The sequence below is a fragment of the Heloderma suspectum genome, chromosome 7 (genome assembly GCF_057233095.1).
Source record: "Heloderma suspectum isolate Gila_16-S chromosome 7, 16-S_ref, whole genome shotgun sequence".
Classification (NCBI taxonomy): Eukaryota; Metazoa; Chordata; class Lepidosauria; order Squamata; family Helodermatidae; genus Heloderma; species Heloderma suspectum.
Genome location: NC_139464.1, coordinates 29,683,575 through 29,705,747, shown reverse-complemented (window position 1 = coordinate 29,705,747; position 22,173 = coordinate 29,683,575).

Sequence of the window (22,173 nt, the reverse complement as noted above, 5' to 3'; positions counted from 1 at the left end):
ATCAGGGATATGATTTAGGTCATACCTGAATGATTTAGTGGTTTTCCCTACGTTCTTCAATTTAAGCTGAAATTTTGCAACAAGAAGCCCATGATCTGAGCCACAGTCAGCTCCAGGTCTTGTTTTGACTGACTGTATAGAGCTTCTCCATCTTTGGCTGCAAAGGACATAATCAATCTGATTTCGATATTGACCATCTGGTGATGTCCATGTGTAGAGTCGTCTCTTGTGCTGTTGGAAAAGAGTGTTTGCTATGATCAGCGTGTTCTCTTGGCAAAACTCTATTAGCTTTTGTCCTGCTTCATTTTGTACACCCAGGCCATGCCTGCCTGTTATCCTGGTGATTTCTTGACTTCCTACTTTAGCATTCCAATCCCCTATGATGAAGAGGACATCTTTTTTTGGTGTTAGTTCTAGAAGGTGTTGTAGGTCTTCATAGAACCGATCAACCTCAGCTTCTTTGGCCTCAGTGGTTGGGGCATAGATTTGAATTACTGTGAGGTTGAATGGTTTGCCTTGGATTCGTACTGAGATCATTCTATCATTTTTAAGATTGTACCCCAGTACTGCTTTTCCCACCCTTTTGTTGACTATGAGTGCTACTCCATTTCTTCTAAGGGATTCTTGCCCACAGTAATAGATATGATGGTCACCTGAATTAAATTCGCCCATGCCTGTCCATTTGAGTTTGCTGATTCCCAAGATGTCGATGTTCAATCTTGCCATCTCATGTTTGACCACCTCCAGCTTACCTTGATTCATTGATCTGACATTCCAGGTTCCTAAACAATATTGTTCTTTACAGCATCGGATTTTCTTTTCACCACCAGACACATCCACAGCTCAGTGTCCTTTCGGCTTTGGCCCAGCTGCTTCACTCTTTCTGGCGCTACTTTGAAATACCCTCTGCTCTTCCCCAGTAGTATATTGGACACCTTCTGACCTGAGGGTCTCATCTTCCGGCGTCATATCTTTTAGCCTTGTGATACGTTCCATGGGGTTTTCTTGGCAAGAATACTGGAGTGGGTTGCCATTTCCTTCTCCAGTGGACCACATTTTGTCAGAACTCTTTGCCATGACCAGTCCGTCTTGGGTGGCCCTGCATGGCATAGCTTATGGCTTCACTGAGTTACGCAAGCCCCTTCACCACAACAAGGCAGTGATCCATGAAGGGATCACTAATTGGTGATCAATAATGGTGATCAACAATAATGGTGATCAATAGTCTAATAGTGACTAAAGTCTGCTCTTTATTTTAGCTGAATCAATACTCACATCTTGGGCTTCCTCCTATAACCTATAAAACTGAGTTACTTGGTGCAAATGGAAACCTTTTCTAAAATGGCCATGTGTTTTAACAAAGTGAAAGTGGCAGTAGGCTAGTGCTTAACGGGCATTAATCCAATTCCAGAATGGAAAAGTTGAGAAAGCTCTGGCCAACAAACAAACTGGATTAACAGCCTGTCCAATATTGTTATCATTGGGTCCCAGATTAGATCGGAGCTTGTGTGTTGTATAGATTCTTGCATATATCAAGAGGCAAGTGTAGTGACAGGCCTAATGCATTATGCCACTGTCAATTTGCGCCCCGTTCCTGCCTCACACCTTTGATGCAGGACTCCTTTCTGTCCCAAATCCAGAAACATGTCAGGGCATTGACTGGGAAGAAGTAGTGACTGAGACACTTCAGCTAGTTGCACAAACAAGCATCTCTTGGGTAAGGCACCAGGGGTCTTCAACTGGGGGCCCTGGGGGCAGCTGGCGCAACCCAGGTGCCTTATTCATTGCACCGTCATGGTGGCTTGCCAGAAGAAGGAGCTGCAGCACCGCTGCTGTGGAAGACCAGAGGGTTGCACTGACCAGAGACAGTATGGTGTAGTGGCTAGAGTGTTGGGAGATTCAGGGTCTAGTCCCCACTTGACCATGGAAGCTCACTGGGTGACCTTGGGCCAGTCACAGACTCTCAGTCCAACCTACCTCACAGGGTTGTTGTTGTGAGGCTAAAATGGAGAGGAGGAGGATTATGTACACTGCCTTGGGTTCCTTGAGGATAAAAGGCAGGATAGAAATGCAATAAAAAAAATTGTACTGCAGTTGCCAACTCAGCAGCAAGAAAGTGACACAATGGGCCAAAAAGGTTCAGTCTGGCTCTAAAGAGCTGCTGCCTCCAGGTGGTGAGCACAAATGGCTGTGCAAGAACAACTCGGTCTGTGCCTAAGTGACAAGTCGCTCTGATTGGTGGAGTCAGGCTGGAGGCAGTAGCTCTTTAGAGCCAGGTCTTTAGAGCTTCCATGGCCGAGTGGGGACGAGACCCTGAATCTCCCAACACTCTAGCCACTACAGCATACTGTCTCTGGTCAGTGCAACCCTCTGGTCTTCCACAGCAGTGGTGCTGCAGCTCCTTCCTCTGGCAAGCCACCATGATGGTGCAGTGAATAAGGCACCTGGGTTGCGCCAGCTGCCCCCAGGGCCCCCAGTTGAAGACCCCTGGTGCTTTACACAGGGGATGCTTGTTTGTGCAACTAGCTGAAGTGTTTCAGTCACTACTTCTTCCCAGTCAATGTCCTGACATCTTTCTGGATTTGGGACAGAAAGGAGTCCTGCATCAAAGGTGTGAGGCAGGAACGGGGCGCAAATTGACAGTGGCATAATGCACTGGAGGCATTCAAGATGAGGCTGAACAGCCATCTGTCAGGGATGCTCTGACTTGGATTCCTGCATTGAGCAGGGGGTTGGCCTTGTAGGCCCCTTCCAACCCTACTATTCTATGATTCTATGATACTATCACCTTGATGGGTTGGATCCTGAGATAAATACCTTGTAAGAATTCAGGAATTACCATGGAGAGACAGACCACTGGACAACAGTGGCGAAACTGATTTTACAAAGACAATAAGAGGCAGGGGATGATTCCCCTGTTATTAAAAATAGGGTTGCTGTGGGAGTCCAAGGAGGGGGTGGAATCCAATGGTCTCCCCTTACCCTGGCCTCCCAGACCCCGCTCGCTGGGCTGCAGGGGGCTCCCTTCCCCGCTTGGCAAATATTATGGCCACCTAATGTGAAGAGAAAAGTCACTGGAAAAGACCCTGATGCTGGGAAAGACTGAAGGCAAAAGGAGAAGGGGATGGCAAAGGATGAGATGGCTAGATAGCATCACCGATGCGATGAATATGAACTTGAGCACACTCTGGGAGAGAGCAGAGGACAGGAAGGCCTGGCGTGCTGTGGTCCATCGGGTCACGAAGAGTCGGACACGACTTAACGACTGAACTACAACAGCAAAACTTGAGTCTATGGCTGCCTTAAATGGCAATGACCTAATATTACAGAGTAAAGGGTCCTTTATGTCTGTAATCTTGAGTCATAGCCCTTTTAAAGCAGCCATAGACTCAAGCTTACATATGCAGAACTAACCTGAGCCATGATTTCTGTGCACAATTGCGTCTCGGCAAGATGATGGATGGCCTCACAGCGCTTCTTGTGATCACCAAGCCATCCTGCAGCTCCCTCAGTGCAGGTCACACAGGCAGGCAGTGGTGACAGTTTGTCAACTGCCTGATGGGAGTGGATAGAGGTGTGTCCATCCATCTGTATTTAGGGATGTACGAACTGTGTATTTAGGGATGCTCCTGCTGCGTTTCACAGATTGTCAGGCACGTTTTGTTCTGTCATCCACTCACAAATGGATACAATTTTTTCCCGTCATGCAGAAAAATACACAAATAATTAGGTAAAAGTTTCAGAACCATTTACATAATTTATCTTAGTAAATAACATTTAGCGTATTGTCCCCAATTCCATTCAACTTTTGCTCAGCAGAAGCTTGTGTATTTTCCTATGAATAAATATGTGCAAAATTTGGGAAAGCAAAAAAAAAACAAATCCCAAAGTCCACAGACTCTGCGCAGGCTGAGAGCGCCTCTCCGCAGTGGATTCTGCAGGTTGGATTCTTAGAAATCTGAGCTCATTTTAGTCGATTTTGAATTTGAAGAAGCAGTATGCCCGTGTAGACCAGTTGCTGGGGAACATGGGTGGTGGTGGTGGTGGTGCTATTGCACTCATGTCCTGCTTGTGGGTTTCCCATGGGCAGCTGTGTAAACAGAATGCTGGACTAGATGGACTTTGGACTGATCCAGCACACCACTTCTTATGTTCCTATGTTCCTTTTGAATGGGGGGGGGAACAATGCAAAAACTGGAATACTACTAAACAATTGGTCCAGACTTAACTTAAGCCCCATTTATTTCAATAGATCTACTCTAAGTATGACTGAATTTGGTTCCAACCACATGAATTTACCTAGTCCTTCATAATATATGATACTGCTAGCTATCACAGCATCCTGTGGCATTGAATGCCATAGATGAATTATTTCCTAAATATGGTTTGTCATGAAAACTAAATTGAAGATGGAACTACTAAATCTATTTAGGATTGCAGCCTAAATGTTTCAGGGAAGGAAGGGAGGACTGCAAGCTGCTAATTTAGTGGCAACCCCATAATTAGCATCACATCTAATTCTCTGCTGAAAAGGAAAAATGAAGGTTAAAAGTGTGGAAGGAAGAGAATGTTATAAGCCCACATGCTTACCAAACACACACTAAACATTTGCTGAAATACAGATATAGCCTGTTCCTGCACTGGCAAGCCACAGGGTATGAGGAGGCCCCAATGTTCCTTTTGCAAGACTGTGTAATCTGGTGTCTTTTCTCCTTGTTTTCCCTCTTTTCTTATTTATACCAAAGAAGAAGCTAAGCTGCTTAGTACTATTTCCCTCAAGGAATGATGGGGACTGGAAGTGAAGTCTCTTAATGGGAAGAAATAACTCAGGATTTCTGCAGGACAAGATCTACCCCTTTTGTTCTCATCTGCTGTCCTCCTCCTGAGACGAGACAATTTGTACTATGATTATGAGTATTAATATGATGATGATGATGATGATGATGATGATGATTTTGATGATGGTGATGATGGTGACAATGTAAATTTATGCATCACTTTCCACCCAAAGTGACTTACATGCACCAATACTGAAATCCATAGAGCAGAAAAAACTCAAAACAATATAAACTACAATCAGCACAATAATACAAGTCAAAATAAGCACCATAAAAACGTACTGCATATTGTTTATTATTTAAAATTGTTTTAGATATATGTGTGTCTCTGTGTGTACTGTCTGTTTATATTTTTTTTATGTAAATAGGTTTTATAATATATTTTAAGGGTTCAGTCTTTGTAAACCACCCAGAGAGCTTTGGCAATTTAGCAGCATAGAAATGTAATAAATAAATGAAATGAATGAAAAGCCATTTCAAATCCCCCTGTAGGTGCCATTTTGGTGGCAACTCTTAGTTTTCCCTGAGATTTCTCAAATTTGCTTAGCATCCAACTCTCATGTTTTGCTTTTGGTGACTGTTTGTAGCATTTAGGACATAATGGTCTTGGAATACTTCTGTGAGAAAGTTAGGGATGGGGGAGAATTTCTCCCCAAAACTTCAGGGGGCTGAGTGCCAACGCATTCGGTCCTCTGAAGGTTGTTCGGGGAGAAATTCTCTGCCCCCCCGCCCCCCCCCCCCGGGGATGGGACTTACCTTTCATGAATGTTGCTCCCGGCAGCGGGTCCCGGCGGTGGTTCGGTGTTGCCCTTATTTTCGCCGTAGTCTATGTAAATCTTTACGTAGACTACAGGGACCAAATAAGGAACGTGAATGGCGGCTCCCTATGGGGGCCGCCATTTGCATTCGCGCTTTTTTTTTTCTTCCAAAGTCACCCGTAATAGGCTACATGACGATTAACGTAGCCTATCATGGCTGACTTTGCAGATCTAGCCGTGATAGGCTACGTAAATCATTACGTAGCCTATCATGGGGCTTTTTTTTTTTTTAACTTTTCTTTAGAAGTTCGCGGCCGGGGAGACGGGGTGCTTCTCCCCGGACTGAATTTCAGCCAGGCGAGGCAGGAGGCCTCCCCCCCCCCGGCCTGAACTTTGGGGGTAAAAGAGAAGCACCTCCCCCTCACCGCGAAGCAAGCTGCGAGACCAGGTAAGTGACTTTCGTACATCCCTAGAGAAAGTCCCTTTCCTGTCATAGCAGCCCCCAAAGGCAACAAGGGTAAATGGCTTAAGTGAGATACCTCCTCTTCTCCACTCAGTGCTTGCAACCATAGCTTGTAGGGAAGGTGTGGGCAACTTGTGGCCCTCCAGATGTTGTTAGACTGCAACTCCCATCATCCCTCACCATTGTGGGACAGTTAAGGATGATGGGAGTTGCAATCCAACAACATCTGGAGGGCCATAAGTTGCCCACTGCTGTTCTAGTGGCTTTAGTAGGAGTTTGCCTTCCTCCTCGACCTGCACTTCATGCAGACTTCACATCCAGTGCCAGAGTCCCACTTTGCATCAAGAAGTCAGCAGACAATTCAGACCCCCTCTGGATCCAAGCTTCTCCCTTTTGCCAACCAGCTAGGTGTACTCTTTTACAGAGGACAGTCTTCTATTTGAAGGGCTGCCAGAGAACCAGTCTCTGTTTGCAGGTGTCCTCTATTTGATGGGCTGTTGTGTCCAGGTCTGGTTAAGAGATAAAGAACCATATGAAAGGAGGGAAGGGGACCTGAAATTGCTCACCAACAGTTAGCATCTGGATACCAGACTGAACAGGCAGTCGCACAGGTCACCTGGTCCCAGTCTTCCCCAGTATGAAATTGTATTTCTATTAAATTATAATCTTATGCATGTAAATTAACATATGGAAATGTTATGGAAATAAGTCACCTGTTTTGTCCTCTTTAGTGGTGATGCATAAGTGGCCCCCTTACCCGTGAGATGGCCCTTGGTTCCTGAAAAGGTGGCCAATGCATGCCCCTCAAGTTAGAGAAGAGTCAAACAAAGAATGGCAGGATAAGGGTGCAATCCTATGCATGTTTAGACAGAAAAATGTCCTACAACTCCCAGCATTCCCCAGCAGTCCTCATGGCTGGCTGGGGAATGCTGGGAGTTGTAGGACATTTTTCTGTCTATACATGCATAGGATTGCACCCTAAGAGTATGTTTAACCACAGCCTGATTCTAGATACTTGAAACTAAGACCAAAGCTCCAAACCCTGCTGTTTTTTGCCTGTGGATTATCTGTTTGTGTCACAAATTTTGTGATAGCAAAAAGGATTTGCTTCAAAACATGCCATGTTCACAAGACAGGCAGAATATTTCTGCATAAAGGTAGGCATCAGATAGGCCTGAGGACAGACATTGCAGTATAAATTTTTGGATGCACTTATCACTTCTGGTAGGCTGGTTGATAATTTAGCAGAGTGCAGTGTGGGGAAAGAATGACAGTGGGCACTTGTGCATCACTGCACATTTCCTTAGGCATTAGTGAGCATTAATGAAACAATGCCTGACTGAAAATGTTTAGACCACACAACATATCCAAAAGGAATGCGTCCAAAGCTCAATTTGCTAACATAAAAGGATGAAGACAGCTAATCCCCTTCTCATGGCCATTTTTGGAGTGGTGGTGCATGTGTCATCAAAACAAATGGCTTTTTCCTCTGGTGCTTGCATAGAGTATCCTATGGAGCACTCCATCACAACAACAGTCCTTCTTAAGGGGCTGGTCTTATGAGTGACTGGATTCCGAAGATTTTGGATGTGGTACATAATGACTTTGTGCCAGCGCAACTTCATGCACACATCTCTGGGCATCAGGTGAGAATAGGGGATGTACGAATCCCTTACCTGGTTCTGGTAGGGGCATCCACTGGGTGGGAGGTGCTCCGTCCCTCCCCCTGGAATCCTCGATGGGGGGGAAGGCGATCTGGTCCTCCCCCCCGGAATCCTGCCCGGTCGGCTCTGCTCCACGGCAGCTCTGCAGAGCTGCAGGCCAGGGCCGTCCGCAGCCGGACTTCCGGCCATGGACGGGCTTCTGCGGACACAAATGGCAGCCACCGTAGTGGCTGCCATTTGCATCCTTCCAGGCTGCCATGATAGGCTATGTAAGTATTTACGTAGCCTATCACAGCATGCCCCCCCCAAAAAAACGGCGTACGCAAATGGCAGCAGCTAAGGCAGCTGCCATTTGCGTTCCCCATTTTTCGTCGCTCTAGCCTACGTAAATATTTACATAGGCAATTACAGTGAAAAAAAAGGGAACCGCAAATAGCGTAGTGGGTGCTATTGGCGTTTCTTTTCTCTTTTTTGCTGTAAAAGCCTACGTAAATATAGACGTAGGATAAAACAGCGGGGGAAAAAAAGAACTCAAATAGCGCCCACCATGCTATTTGCGGTTCCCTTTTTTTTCGCCGTAATTGCCTACGTAAATATTTACATAGGCTAGAATGGCGAAAAATAGGGAACGCAAATGGCGGCCGCCATAGCCGCTGCCATTTGCGTACATGGTTTTTTTTGGGGGGGGGTTAGTCGTGATAGGCTATGTAAATTCTTATGTAGCCTATCACAGCTGCAAGGACAGCAATGGTGGCCGCAGCAGCCCGGCCGCAGCCGACCAGGAGACCATCGGCCGCTGGAGCTGCTGCCGCCGGAACCGCCGCATCCGCCCCAGGTAAGTTCTATCCTGGGGGATTCCACGGGGGGGGGGGCAGGAGGCTGTTCTGCCATGGATTCGGGGGGGGGCGGATTCTAAAGAATCCGGCCTCACTGGAATCTGTGGTGGAATTCTCTGCCATCCCTAATTGAGATGCACCAGTGTGGCGAGAGAGTGTGTGAATCACCTGTGCTTTTGCTCTTCATCTTATTCAAAGCCACCTTTATTTTACTTTGAATAAGAGTAGATGTCCTTAGGAAAGGACAGCATTTATATCCTTGGTGCCCCCTCTGTTCTCCAGACCAGGGGTGTTGAACGTCTTTTATCCTGAGGGCCAAATTCCATTTCAGAGAAACTCTCAGGGGGCACAGTCCAGTGGTGAGCATGGCCAAAGGCAAAAGGGGAGGGGCCAAAACACCAACATGCCCGCATATTTTAGCTTAGAGCTCTTAATGCCAGTAAGCCAGCCTTATGAGATGCCCTTAAACCTTTTAGCATGGGGGGGAGGGGAAACTACCCATAAGTTGGGAAGCACCAAACAATCTGTGGTTGGCGGAGAGGGGGTGGGGCTAAGGAACAGGGTGTGGCTATCTGGGGAACCCTGGAGGGATGGATTGGGACCCCAGATGAGCCAGATTTCCCCACCTCCCCAGGCCTGAGGTCCTGCTCTCTTGCTGCAGACAGCTGGCCACAAGTGTAATTTCCTGCACAATCTTTGCCCCTCGTATGTAGTTCAACTGTTTAGGAAATGTGGTACTGATGAACTGGGGCCCCTCTGGCAGGAAAAATTAATACACTTTTGCCAAGATTCAGGCCAGATCTACACCTTGAGTCGTATCATTACGATCCCAGCTATATTCCTCTTCACATTTATACCTCGTAGGACACACAATGACATCTGCTACAGTATTTTGGATAATGTGGAATAAAAAGCAGGAAATAACACTACAAAAGCAGTATATCGAATGTGTAATGTGCCCCAACAGTTATCAGTGCTCTTCAATAGTGCTATAAAGCAGTAGTGTAGATATAGCCTCAGTTAAGGGGCTGATTTGTGGAAATTATTTTCCTTTACAGAAAGTGTTCTTGTTTGTATGTTTGCAAAGCTCTAAACAACGTCGGACCAGGATGCCTGAGAGAGTGCCTTCTCCCTTACGAACCTGCCCAGTCACTGAGTTCATCAGAGGGCATACTCCTGGTGGTTCCGCTTGGACCTATGGCCTGATTGGGGTTCACCAGGAAAAGAGCCTTCAATGTGATGGCCCCCTTTCTTTGGAATTCTCTGCCCTGGGAAGTCATACAGGAACTAACACTGTGTTGGTTCCGGCACTTCCTGAAAACAGCACTGTTCAAGGAGGCATTCCTTAACTGATCAGCCACGTTTTTTATTGGCATTCCATTTTTTTTAAAGCACAATTTTAATATGGTGTTTTAATCTTTTTATTCTTTTACTATTTTACCTTTTATGTTCACCACTCTGAAATCTGTTTTAGATATGGAGTGGTATACAAATATTGTAAATAAATAAAAACAATAAATATGGCACCATCAGTATATATTTACACAGTTCAAGCGGACAGATCCCCACTCCAAGGAACTTACATTCTAAAATGCAATATAGAAGAAATGACAGAGGAAGAGGAGGGAAGCAAAAGGCATACAAAATTATGCAGGAGGCATCTTGTTTGCGTCTGCGACTAGCTAATGACCAGGGCACTGCATGCAAAACCCAGAGAGAGATGAAGTGTAGAAGAGTCCCCTTGCCAATAAATTTTGAAAACAAATTGATTTTCCTTAAAATCTTCTAAGGCACAATCCTATGCATGTTTAGATGGGGAAACAGTCCTACAACTCCCAGCATTCCCCAGGTAACACCAAGAGAAAGAGAAAAGGGGGTGTCAGGAAGAGAGAGAGAAGTGAGTGAGAGAAAAAGAAAAGGGGTGACCCACCCACTTTGTCCCTGGACCTGCCCACTGCTGACTTCAGCCCAGCTCACAGCCAGCACACAGCCCCCAACAGAATATTTATGAGGAATGCAGCCCTCAACCATAAAAGGTTGCACACCCTTGTTATAATGTGGTGACACCATGACACCACATAGCAAACCATATTGTTCTTTGTCACAATATGACAAAGCCCATTCAGAGTGAAGGCTTTATCCTCTGTGCCCAGCCCTCCCCACAAATTGCAGAAAACATGGCACATTTCACAACTGATGAAAACTGCAAAAAAGTGGAGCCACCCTTTCAGCTCAGCACTGCCAGATATAGGTGCTTTGCTGCTATAGGAAATACACTGAAATGGCATACTTTCTCTTATTTATTTATTTTATTTAAAACATTTCTTGGCCTCCTTTCAAGGCAGAAGCCCTCCCAAGGCACCTTACGCAATAAAGTACATAAAAATAGTTAACATATTGCAAGCAATAAATACATAAACAGAATAAAATAGCAATAAAAATGACAATAAAAGCCGACGATAAAGCCAGCAACAACAATGGCAATAACAGCAACAACAGCAGTCATACAGTGAAATAATATGTTTTCAAGTCCTTCTTAAAAGCTTGCAATGATGGAGCATGGCAGACTTCCAATGGTAACTTGTTCCAAAGGTGTGGGGCCACTGCTGAGAAGGCCCTCTCACGTGTGGTCACCCACCTGACTGCTCTCAAAGGTGGACAACTGAGAGGGGCCTCTCTTTCTGATCTTAAAGTATGGACAGGCTGATATGGGCGAAGGCGGTCCTTCAAGTAACTTGGTCCCAAATAGCTTAAGGCTTTAAAGGTCAAAACCAGCAGTTTAAATTGGGCTTAGAAACACATGGTAACCACTGCAAGTGGCACATTATAGGCATTATGTGACCAAATCACCTCGCCCTCACCAACACTTGGGCGGCTGCATTCTGCACCAGCTGAAGTTTCTCTGGAGTTCTTGGTTTTCTAGGCAAGGATTCTTCACAGTTCTTTCCCCACCCCAGCACAGCCTTGTAAGTTGGGAATAATAGCAATAATGCACTGCAAGGGAGGGGATATGTTGTATACATGGGAAATAGAAGTGTTTCTCATGGTATAAGTGAAAAGTTAGAATCACATTTAGGCTGCAGTCCAATACATACTTACCCAGGATTGTCCCATTGAACTCAATAGGACAATATTATTATTTTTATCTATCTATCTATCTATCTATCTATCTATTTATTTCTATGCCGCCCAATAGCCGAAGCTCTCTGGGCAGTTCACAAAAATTAAAACCAAACAGCACACAATAAAACAATTTAAAATATATAGAACTTTAAAACCACAATATAACAATACAACCACAATAAAACCTAGCAGCAGTGCAGGAGTTTAAAATACAGATTTAAAACAGCTAAAAGTCTAGAAAGCTAAAATGCTAAAATGCCTGGGAAAATGAAAAGGTCTTCACCTTGCGCTGAAAGGAATACAATGTAGGTGCCAGGCGAACCTCACTAGGGAGCTCATTCCAAAGCCGGGGTGCCACAGCAGAAGTAGGGATGTCAGAGAATTTCGCCATGAATCTTGGGGAGGCCGAATGCCAGCGCATTCAGCCCCCCGAAATCTGTGGCGAAATGGTCTGCCCCCCCTGCCCCCCCCCCCGGGACGGGACTTACCATGGGTGAATCTTCCTGGCGGCGGCGGCTCCAGCAGTGGTTCAGCGGTGGTTCGGCAGCGGCGGCTGCGGCAGCCGGTCTTCCAACCAGCTGCCGCCGCCGCCATTTCCAGTAAAACAACAACAACAACAACAAAAACGTGATAGGCTACATGAAGATTTATGTAGCCTATCACGGCTAGATTTTTAAAAAATACCGTGATAGGCTACGTAAACCTTTACGTAGCCTATCAAAAAAACCTGCGCGTACACAAATGGTGGCGCCCATGGGCGCCACCATTTGCATTCCTTATTTTGGCATGTCTAGTCTATGTAAATATTTACGCAGACTACGGCGAAAATAAGGGGAACGCAAACAGTGTAGCGTCTACGCTGTTTGCGTTCCCCTTATTTTCGCTGTAGTCTACGTAAATGTTTACATAGACTAGACGTGCCAAAATAAGGAATGCAAATGGCGGCGCCCATGGGCGCCGCCATTTGCGTATGCGTGGTTTTTTTTTTTTACTCAGCCGTGATAGGCTACGTAAACATTTACGTAGCCTATCACTGCTGACTGCAGGGATGCAAACGGCAGCAGCTATGGCCGCTGCCATTTGCGGACCCTGCCAGCCAGAATTCGGGAGGGGAGGGACGGAGCACCTCCCCCCCCGGCCAGAATTTTTGGGGGGAGGGACGGAGCGCCTCCCCCCCGGCCAGAATTTCGGGGGGGAGGGATGGAGCGCCTACCCCCCACCTCAAATTACATTTCATTAAAAGGTAAGTGACTTTTGTACATCCCTAGAAAAAAGCCCTCCTCCTAGTAGCCACCTGTCTCACCTCTTTTGGCAGGGGCTCGTGGAGAAGGGCCGCTGAGGATGACCTTAAGGTCTGGGCAGGCACATATGGGAGGAGGCGATCCTTCAGATAACCTTGCCCCAAGCCATTAACGGTTTTAAATGTTAATACCAGCACTTTGAATCAGGCCCGGAAATGGACTGGCAGCCAGTGCAGCTGGAAAAGTACTGGCATAATATGAGCTCACAGGCCAGTCCCTGTTAACAATCTTGCTACACTATTTTGGACCAGCTGAAGTTTCCGGACCGTTTTCAAAGGCAGCCCCACGTATAACGCATTGCAGTAATCCAGGCGAGAAGTTATCAGAGCATGGATAACTGTAGCTAGGCTATCTCTGTCCAGATAAGGGCATAGTTGGTATACCAGCCTAAGCTGATAAAAAGTGCTCCATGCCACTGAGTTCACCTGTGCCTCCAGTGACAGTTCTGGATCCAAGAGCACCCCCAAACTATGAACATGATCCTTTAGGGGGAGTGCAACCCCCTCCAGAACAGGTTGAATATCACCTAGCCAGGCAGACAAACCACTCACTAACAGTACCTCCGTCTTGTCTGGTTTGAGTTTCAGTTTATTGGCTGTCATCCAGTCCATTACTGTTCCCAGGCACTGATTCAGAACAGCCACTGCCTCACCTGGTTTTGATGAGAAAGAGAGGTAGAGCTGGGTGTCATCCACATATTGATGGCACCTCAGCCCACACCTCCGGATAACCTCCCCAAGTGGTTTCATGTAGATGTTAAACAGCATGGGGGATAAAATAGAGCCCTGTGGAACCCCATGGCACAATTGCCATGGCACAGAGCAATAATCCCCCAGCACCACCTTCTGGAATCGGCCATCCAAGTAGGAGTGGAACCACTGCAGTGCAGGGCCTCCAACTCCTAACCCAGACAACATATCCAGAAGGATACCATGGTCGATGATATCGAAAGCCGCTGAGAGGTCCAGGAGAATCAACAGGGTCACACTCCCCCTGTCCCTCTCCCGGCAGAGGTCATCCCACAGGGTGACCAAGGCAGTTTCTGTTCCAAAACCAGGCCTGAAGCCCAATTGAAATGGATCTAGATAATCTAGACGGTGCTCTGAATGCCTCTACCAATGGAACTGCATTAATCATGGTGTCCAATTCATGACGAATCTGAGCAACTTTATCTTCAGAGTGCCTTGCAAACTTATCACAGCATGCCACCAAGGGTTCCACCATCTCTCTCCCTGGCCCAGAATGTAACAGGCCACGAACCACTCAGAAAATCTCCACTGGACGACACTGAGAAGATGCAATGCTGGTGGAAAAGAACTGTCTCTTTGCCATCCTCACTGCCACAGAGTAAGCTTGATAGTGGGCTCTTACCTGTGTTCAGTCAGACTCAGCAGTGCTAGGGATGGGGGAGAATTTCTCCCCGAAACTTCGGGGAGCCGAGTGCCAATGCATTCGGCCCCCCAAAATCAGTGGTGAAATTCTCTGCCACCCCCCCGCCACCCCCCCACCCCCCGGATGGGACTTACATTTCACGAATGTCCCTCCTGGCAGCGGGTCCCGGCGGCGATTCATCGGGTCTTCGACGGGGCGGGGGCAGCAGCCGGTCTTTCGACCGGCTGCCGTTGCCGCCATTACAAGGAAAGTTAAAAAAAAAAAACCACCCCCTTGATAGGCTACGTAATGATTAACATGGCCTATCACGGCTAGATTTGGAAAGTCAGCCATGACAGGCTACGTTAATTGTCACGTAGCCTATCACGGGTGACTTTGAAAAAAAAAAAAAGGGCGTACACCAATGGCGGCCCCCATAGGGAGCCGCCATTTGCGTTCCTTATTTGGTCCCTGTAGTCTACATAAAGATTTACGTAGACTATGGCGAAAATAAGGGCAACGTTGCCTTTATTATCGCTGTAGTCTACGTAAATCTTTACGTAGACTACAGGGACCAAATAAGGAACGTAAATGGCGGCTCCCTATGGGGGCCGCCATTTGCATACGCGCTTTTTTTTTTTTTTTTCAAAGTCACCCGTGATAGGCTACGTGACAATTAACGTAGCCTGTCATGGCTGACTTTCCAAATCTAGCCGTGATAGGCTACGTTAATCGTTACGTAGCCTATCACAGGGGTGGTGTTTTTTTTTTTTTTTCGCGGCCGGGTAGACGGCCTGACTTTCGCCGGCGAGGGATGGGGTGCCTCCCGCCCGGCCTGAATTTTGGCTGGGCGAGGCAGGAAGACACCCCCCCTCGCATTAACTTTGGGGGGAGAAGCGAAGCGCCTCCCCCCCCACCGCGAAAAAAGCTGTGGGACAAGGTAAGTCCCTTTCATACATCCCTACTCAGCACAAGTTTTCTTCTGAGTACTTCTGAGTAGACATGCCTTGTTGTTGTTGTTCAGTTGTTCAGTTGTGTCTGACTCTTCGTGACCCCATGGACCATAGCATGCCAGGGCTTCCTGTCCTGCGCTCTCTCCCAGAGCGTGCTCAAGTCCATATTCATTGCATCAGTGATGCTATCTAGCCATCTCATCCTCTGCTGTCCCCTTCTCCTTTTGCCTTCAGTCTTTCCCAGCATCAGGGTCTTTTCCAGAGAGTTTTCTCTTTTCATTAGGTGGCCAAAAGATTTGAGCTTCAGCTTCAGTATCTGTCCTTCCAATGACCAATCAGGGTTGATTTCCTTCAGTATGGACTGGTTTGACCTCCTTGCAGTCCAGGGGACTCGTAAGAGTCTTCCCCAGCACCACAGTTCGAAAGCATCAATTCTTCAGCGCTCAGCCTTCCTTAAAGTCCAGCTCTCACAGCCATATGTTACTACTGGGAAAACCATATCCTTGATTAGACAGACCTTTGTTGGCAAGGTGAAGACATGCCTAGAAAGGTGCTACGCAAGGCCCAATTCCCACTTATGCTATGCCCATTGCTCACTTCGATATGTTGTAGAGAAATCTGGTGATGATCGTTGTTTTCTCACAAAAATAGTTCCCTTTCACCCACACAAAGCAACACCTTCTGGTAGTAATAACTCTTGGCTAAGAAGCCCCCATGTCTAACACTGATATAGAGCTATTACTGTTTCACAGCAGTCATGTTCTGAGCCTAAACCTGAATGAACAAGAATACTGCTGAGTGAAGCCAGACTTTAGACAAACATTAGACGTCAGTACAATGTTGCTGCTGATCTTCATGCCATAACTGTTTATGACGGTAAAACAGGGCAATCTATTATTATGAGAAGCTCCATACAAACTTCAGTAGTCATGTAAGAGAGCCAGCCTTGCCTTTTAAGATTTACAGTGCAATCTTAGTGACATATCTACTCAGAGGTAGGGCTGTGGAAAAACAATAGCTCCACTCAAAATGTGTGAAATTGACCCAGTAATGTAAGAAGAAGTAAGCTCCATTGAGTTCAGTGGGACCCACTCCCATGTAAGTAGTGTATAGACATCTCCCCAGTCTGGTACCCTCCAGGTGTTTTGAAGTACATCTCCCATCATCCCTTACCATTGGCCATGCTGGATGCGGATGATGAGAGTTCTCGTCCCAAACATCTGGAGGACACCAGGTCGGGGAAGGCTGGTTCATAAAAATCAAAGCCTTAAAGCTTTGGAAAAGTCAGTGTGTTACTGGACTGGGCCCATACAAACAACCACGTTATGATCCCACATTCTGCTAAATATTTTACAGCATCTCTGAACTGGGTGCTGCCACACCAGCTGCAGTAGATTTCATACCCATTCGATGTCATCCACCAAGTCACCTCCAAATGCATACATTTTTCAAACACGCTCTTTTTGTTCTGCAGATCATATTGCGAGCTCAGAAATGCATGGACTTCAGCTTCTACCACAGACCGTGTTCAGGTCTATATCTGGTTCCGGGAGGTGCAAACTGGGTAAATTCTGATCAAAATGAACTGAAGAGAATTTCTCATGCATCCCTACTTTAGACCTCCAACATATGGAGGGCATTGGGTCAGGTGGCAGGGATGCAACAAGGCGGGCAGGGCCAGCTAGCCCAGGGCCCCCCAGCCTTTTGGGGTTGGTGGGCACTAGGGATGGGGGAGAATTTCTCCCCGAAACTTCGGGGGGCCGAGTGCCAACGTATTCAGTCCTCCGAAGGTTGTTCGGGGAGAAATTCTCCGCCCCCCGCCCCCCGCCCCCCCCCCCCGGGATGGGACTTACCTTTCACGAATGTCCCTCCCAGCGGCTGGTCCCGGCGGTGGTTCGGCAGGTCTTTGTCAGGGGCGGGGGCGGCAGCCGGTCTTTCGACTGGCTGCCGCTGCCGCCATTACAAGCAAAGTAAAAAAAAAAAACGCCCCTGTGATAGGCTACGTAACAATTAACGTAGCCTATCACGGCTAGATTTGCAAAGTCAGCCATGATAGGCTACCTTAATCGTCATGTAGCCTATCACGGGTGACTTAAAAAAAAAAAAAGCGCGTACGGCTAATGGCGGCCCCCATAGGGAGCTGCCATTCGCGTTCCTTATTTGGTCCCTGTAGTCTACGTAAAGATTTACGTAGACTACGGCGAAAATAAGGACAACGCAAATAGCGTTGCCCTTATTTTCTCCGTAGTCTACGTAAATCTTTACGTAGACTACAGGGACCAAGTAAGGAACGCGAATGGCGGCTCCCTATGGGGGCCGCCATTTGCGTACGCGCTTTTTTTTTTTTTTCAAAGTGATAAAATTTTTCAAAGTGACAATTAACGTAGCCTATCACGGCTGACTTTGCAGATCTAGCCATGATAGGCTACGTTAATTGTTACGTAGCCTATCACAGGGGCATTTTTTTTTCTTTTGAAGTTCGTGGCCGGGGAGACGGGGCGCTTCTCCCCGGCCTGAATTTCGGCCGGGCGAGGAGGGAAGCCTCCCCCCCCGGCCTGAACTTCAGGGGGAGCAGCGAAGCACCTCCCCCCCACCGCGAAGCAAGCTGCGAGACCAGGTAAGTGACTTTCGTGCACCCCTAGTGGGCACATTTGGATTTTTGAGAGGAGGTCATGGGGACCAGTGTGGTTGGAGTGCTGGACTGGGACTGGGGGGGTCAGGGTTCTAGTCCCCACTTGACCATGAAACTCACTGGGCAACTTTGTGCCAGTCACTGACTCTCAGCCTAACCTACCTCACAGGGTTGTTGTGAGGATAAAATGGAGAGAAGGTCTATGTAAGCTGCCTTGGGTTCCTCACAAGAGGAAAAAAAGGTAATATAAATGTGATTATTATGATTATGATTATGATTATGATTATTAATAATAATAATATAATGGGCATTCTCACAACTTGGCGGCTGGGGGGGTCTTGCCCATTCATAAATTGTAGGGATGGACGGAACACTTACCTTGCATTCCGTTATGTTTCCTGAATCCTCGATGGGGAGGGAGGCAATCCGGTCCTCCCCCCCTGGAATCCTGCCCTGCAGGGACGCCCTGCAGGGACACAAATGGAGGCTGTCGTAGCCACTGCGTAGCCACCGCCATTTGCGTCCCTGGCTCCGGGAGAGAGCGCAGGACAGGAAGGCCTGGCGTGCTATGGTCCATGGGGTCACGAAGAGTCGGACACGACTGAACGACTGAACAACATTTAGCCATGATATTTAGCCATGATATAAATATTTACATAGCCTATCACGGCAGTGGGAAAAAAAACCAGCATATGCAAATGGCGGTAGCCGCCGCCATTTGCGTATGCTGTGTTTTTTTTCCCCTGCCATGATAGGCTATGTAAATACTTACGTAGCCTATCATGACCTCCTCAGGGACGCAAATGGCATCCCTGCGTTAGCTGTGATAGGCTACACAAGTATTTACGTAGCCTATCACGGCTATGAAGAGGAAGTGAATGGCGGCCTCAGGATGGCTGCCATTCGCAAAGCAGCATGGACGGGAGCAGGTAAGTGCTCCATTTTGCGCTCCCTTTGTGGGTTGGTGGCGGCAGGGACTTCATCCCACGTGCCGGGCTTCATTCCGCGATGGATTTCGGGGGGCCGAATGCACTGGCATTTGGCCTCACCGAGATCCATCGCAGAATTCTCTGACATCCCTAATAAATTGTTATCATGGTGGGCATGGCTGGTCAGAAAACACTCATTCGCAAGAAGACAAAGAGGTTGAAATTAAAAGGAAAATAACTTGCCCAAGCAAGAACCTAAGTACAAGACAGAAGTGCGTTGTGTGCTCCAAACATAAAACCACACTTTGGAACCCACACAAAGATGACAGTGGAGGGCAGCCATAAGAACATCAGGACACAAGAAGAGCCCTGCTGCGTCAGACCAAGGGTCCATCCAGTCCTGCATTCTGTTCACACAGTAGCCAACCAGCTGTCGACCGGGAACCCACAAGCAGGGTATGAGTGCAACAGCACCCACCTGCCCATGTTCCCCAGCAACTGGGGTCCATAGGCTCACTGCTGCTGGTACTGGAGGTAGCACATAGTCATCAGGACTAGTAGCCATGGATAGACTTCTCCTTCAGGAATTTGTCCAACCCTTTTTTAAACCCATCCAAGGTGGTGGCCACCACTACATCTTGTGGTAGCAAATTCCACTTTAACTATGTGCTGTATGAAGAATGGGGATGGTGCAGGTGCCCGATTCCATCTGGGAATCCAGCAGAACCCCCCCCTGCCCACACCCCCGAGCCCCACTCGCCAAGCCCCTGCCCCTGCTCAACCTCTGCCCATGCTCGGCGAGCAGCCCGCACTCACCCTGGTGGCTTCATTGAGTTCTGTGGTCACCATGTTTCCAAAAATAAAATGGTGATGGCAAAAATGCGCATATTTGCAAAAATGTACGTATTTTGTGTATGAGAAAAAATGTGCATATTTTATGAAAACACGAATTTCCACACATATGGAAATGTGTGCATTTTGCAATCTCCATTTTATGATGAGGCCTCCAGTGTCAGCGCAGGCTGCTCGCCAAGTGCAGGAGGGGCTGAAGCATGGTGTGTGGACATGCAGGCAGGGACAGGGGCTGGGCGGGCACCCAGAGAAGCTGGATGGGGGTGGGTTTGCACATCCCTAGTAGGGATGTGTGAACTCACCCCCGTCCAGGTTCTCTGGACTCCTGCCCAGCCCCTGACCCTGCTTGCCGGTCCCCAGACTGCACCTGAGCCCCTCCCGCTTTCAGCGAGCAGCCTCCACTCACCCCAGTGGCCTCATTGAGCTCTGCAGTCATCATTTCTAAAAAAAATAAAATGGCGATTGCAAAAATGCACATGATTTTGTATGTGCAAAAATGCGCATTTTTGTGAATGCGCATATTCTCATGTGTGAAATATGCATTTTGCAAAGGCACACATCAGTGTGTGTGCAAAATGTGCATTTTTTTGTAAAATATGTATTTTTGCACATACTCAAATTTGTGCATTTGCCAAATGTACGTTTTGCATATGTGGATATGCACATCTGCAAAATGCACACTTTTGTGTGTGCATGAATTTGCACATTTTGGTGATCACCATTTTTATTTCTCAGAAAATGGCAACTGCAAAGCTCAACAAGGCTGCCGGGGTGAGTGCAGGCCATTTGCCGAGTGCGGGCAAGGGGTGAGCAGGGGCAGGGGCTCAGTGAGTGGGGCTTGGAGGTGTGGGCAGGAGCAGGTTCGCCGGATTCCCAGACTGAATCGGATGCCCGTGCCATCCCTAATCCCTAGTGTAGAAGTATTTCCTTTTATCTGTCCTGAATCTCCCACCAATCAGCTTCATGGGATGACCCTGCGTTTTAGTATTTTGAGAGAGGGAGGAAAATGTCTCCCTATCCACTTTCTCCACACCATGCATAATTTTGTACATCTCTATCATGTCTGCCCTTACCCTACTTTTTTCCAGGCTCAACAATCCCAGCTGCTATAGCCTTCTCTCATAGGAGAGATGCCCTTTTCTGAGTTTTTCCAGCTCTACAATATATTTTTTTCCGGTGTGGTGACCAGAACTGTACACAGTATTCTAAGTGTGTTCATTCCATAGACTTGTATAAAGGCACTATGATATTGGCAGTTTTATTCTCAGTTCCTATTCTAATTATGCCCTTTGCTTTGCAGCATGCTAGCCTCCTAGTTAAAAAAGAATAATGAAAAAGTCTTTTAAAAATTAAATAAAAACCAGGAGAGGCAGGAAATTTTGTGGTTGCCAAGGGAGTTATCTGAGCGCAGGCACATTGGTTGGAGGCATCAAGAGCCAGCATGTCCTTCCTCTCCCCACTCATTGTGTGAACAGGGCTAGGGTGACTGATCTAAGTTCACCCAGCTAGCTTCATGGCTGAACAGTGATTCATACCCTAAAACTTGCATTAGTTTTATACTTGCATAGTTGTCAGGGCTTCCAAGTAACCTGGGAATTGTAGCTGGGTGAAAGTGCTGAGAATGTTCCATTTGATCCCTATCCCTGCCCTCACGGAACTACCATTTCCAGAATTCCATGGGGAAAGGAAACAGACGGTAACCCAATTTTAATCTGAAGTGTTGATGCCCTGCTGATAATGCTTGCCATCTCAAATGTCTGCCACTGCTATAAGGGTGGTGGTAAGGGATTTTTGCTATGAGCTTTAAAGTGAAGATTAGAAATTAAGGTCGACTCAGAGAAAGTATTTGTATTTACAGCATGATTGTCCTGCCTCTGGTCCTTCAAGAGGACACCAGCAAATGGACTGACCCCATCACCCTTCACTAGCACTGCATTTCAAAGCAAATCTACTCTACAATTTCCATGACATATACTTGCTTCCAGACTTGGGGGCTCCCAATAGTGTGTTCCAAAGGCAGCAGTGTGATTAACCTCTGCAACCGATGGCTACTTGCGCTGAACTCCCCAGAACAACTGAAACCAACACATGAACTAGCCAGCTGAGAAATCAAAGACAATGCTGTGGTTTTGTTTGAGTTTGGTGGGGAAAAAATTATTCAACAATTGTGGTCCAAACTCATCCTGTCTGTGAGTGGAACAAAGTGCCACCTTGTGGGTTCAAGAATGGCTTGTCCTACTCTGCTTGTGAACCCACAGAGTATAGTAGTGAATGCTAACTTGACCTGGTGATTTCATATACCTTAGCTATTTCTACATGTCTTTCCCCAAAGACTCCCACATGGTATGGACTCCTCACACATGACCACCAATGTTGTTACAGAGCAACATCTGAAAGAGCCATGTTGTAAAGGCTCCCAAGAACTTGGGTGTTTTCAGGAAATGGTTGAACAG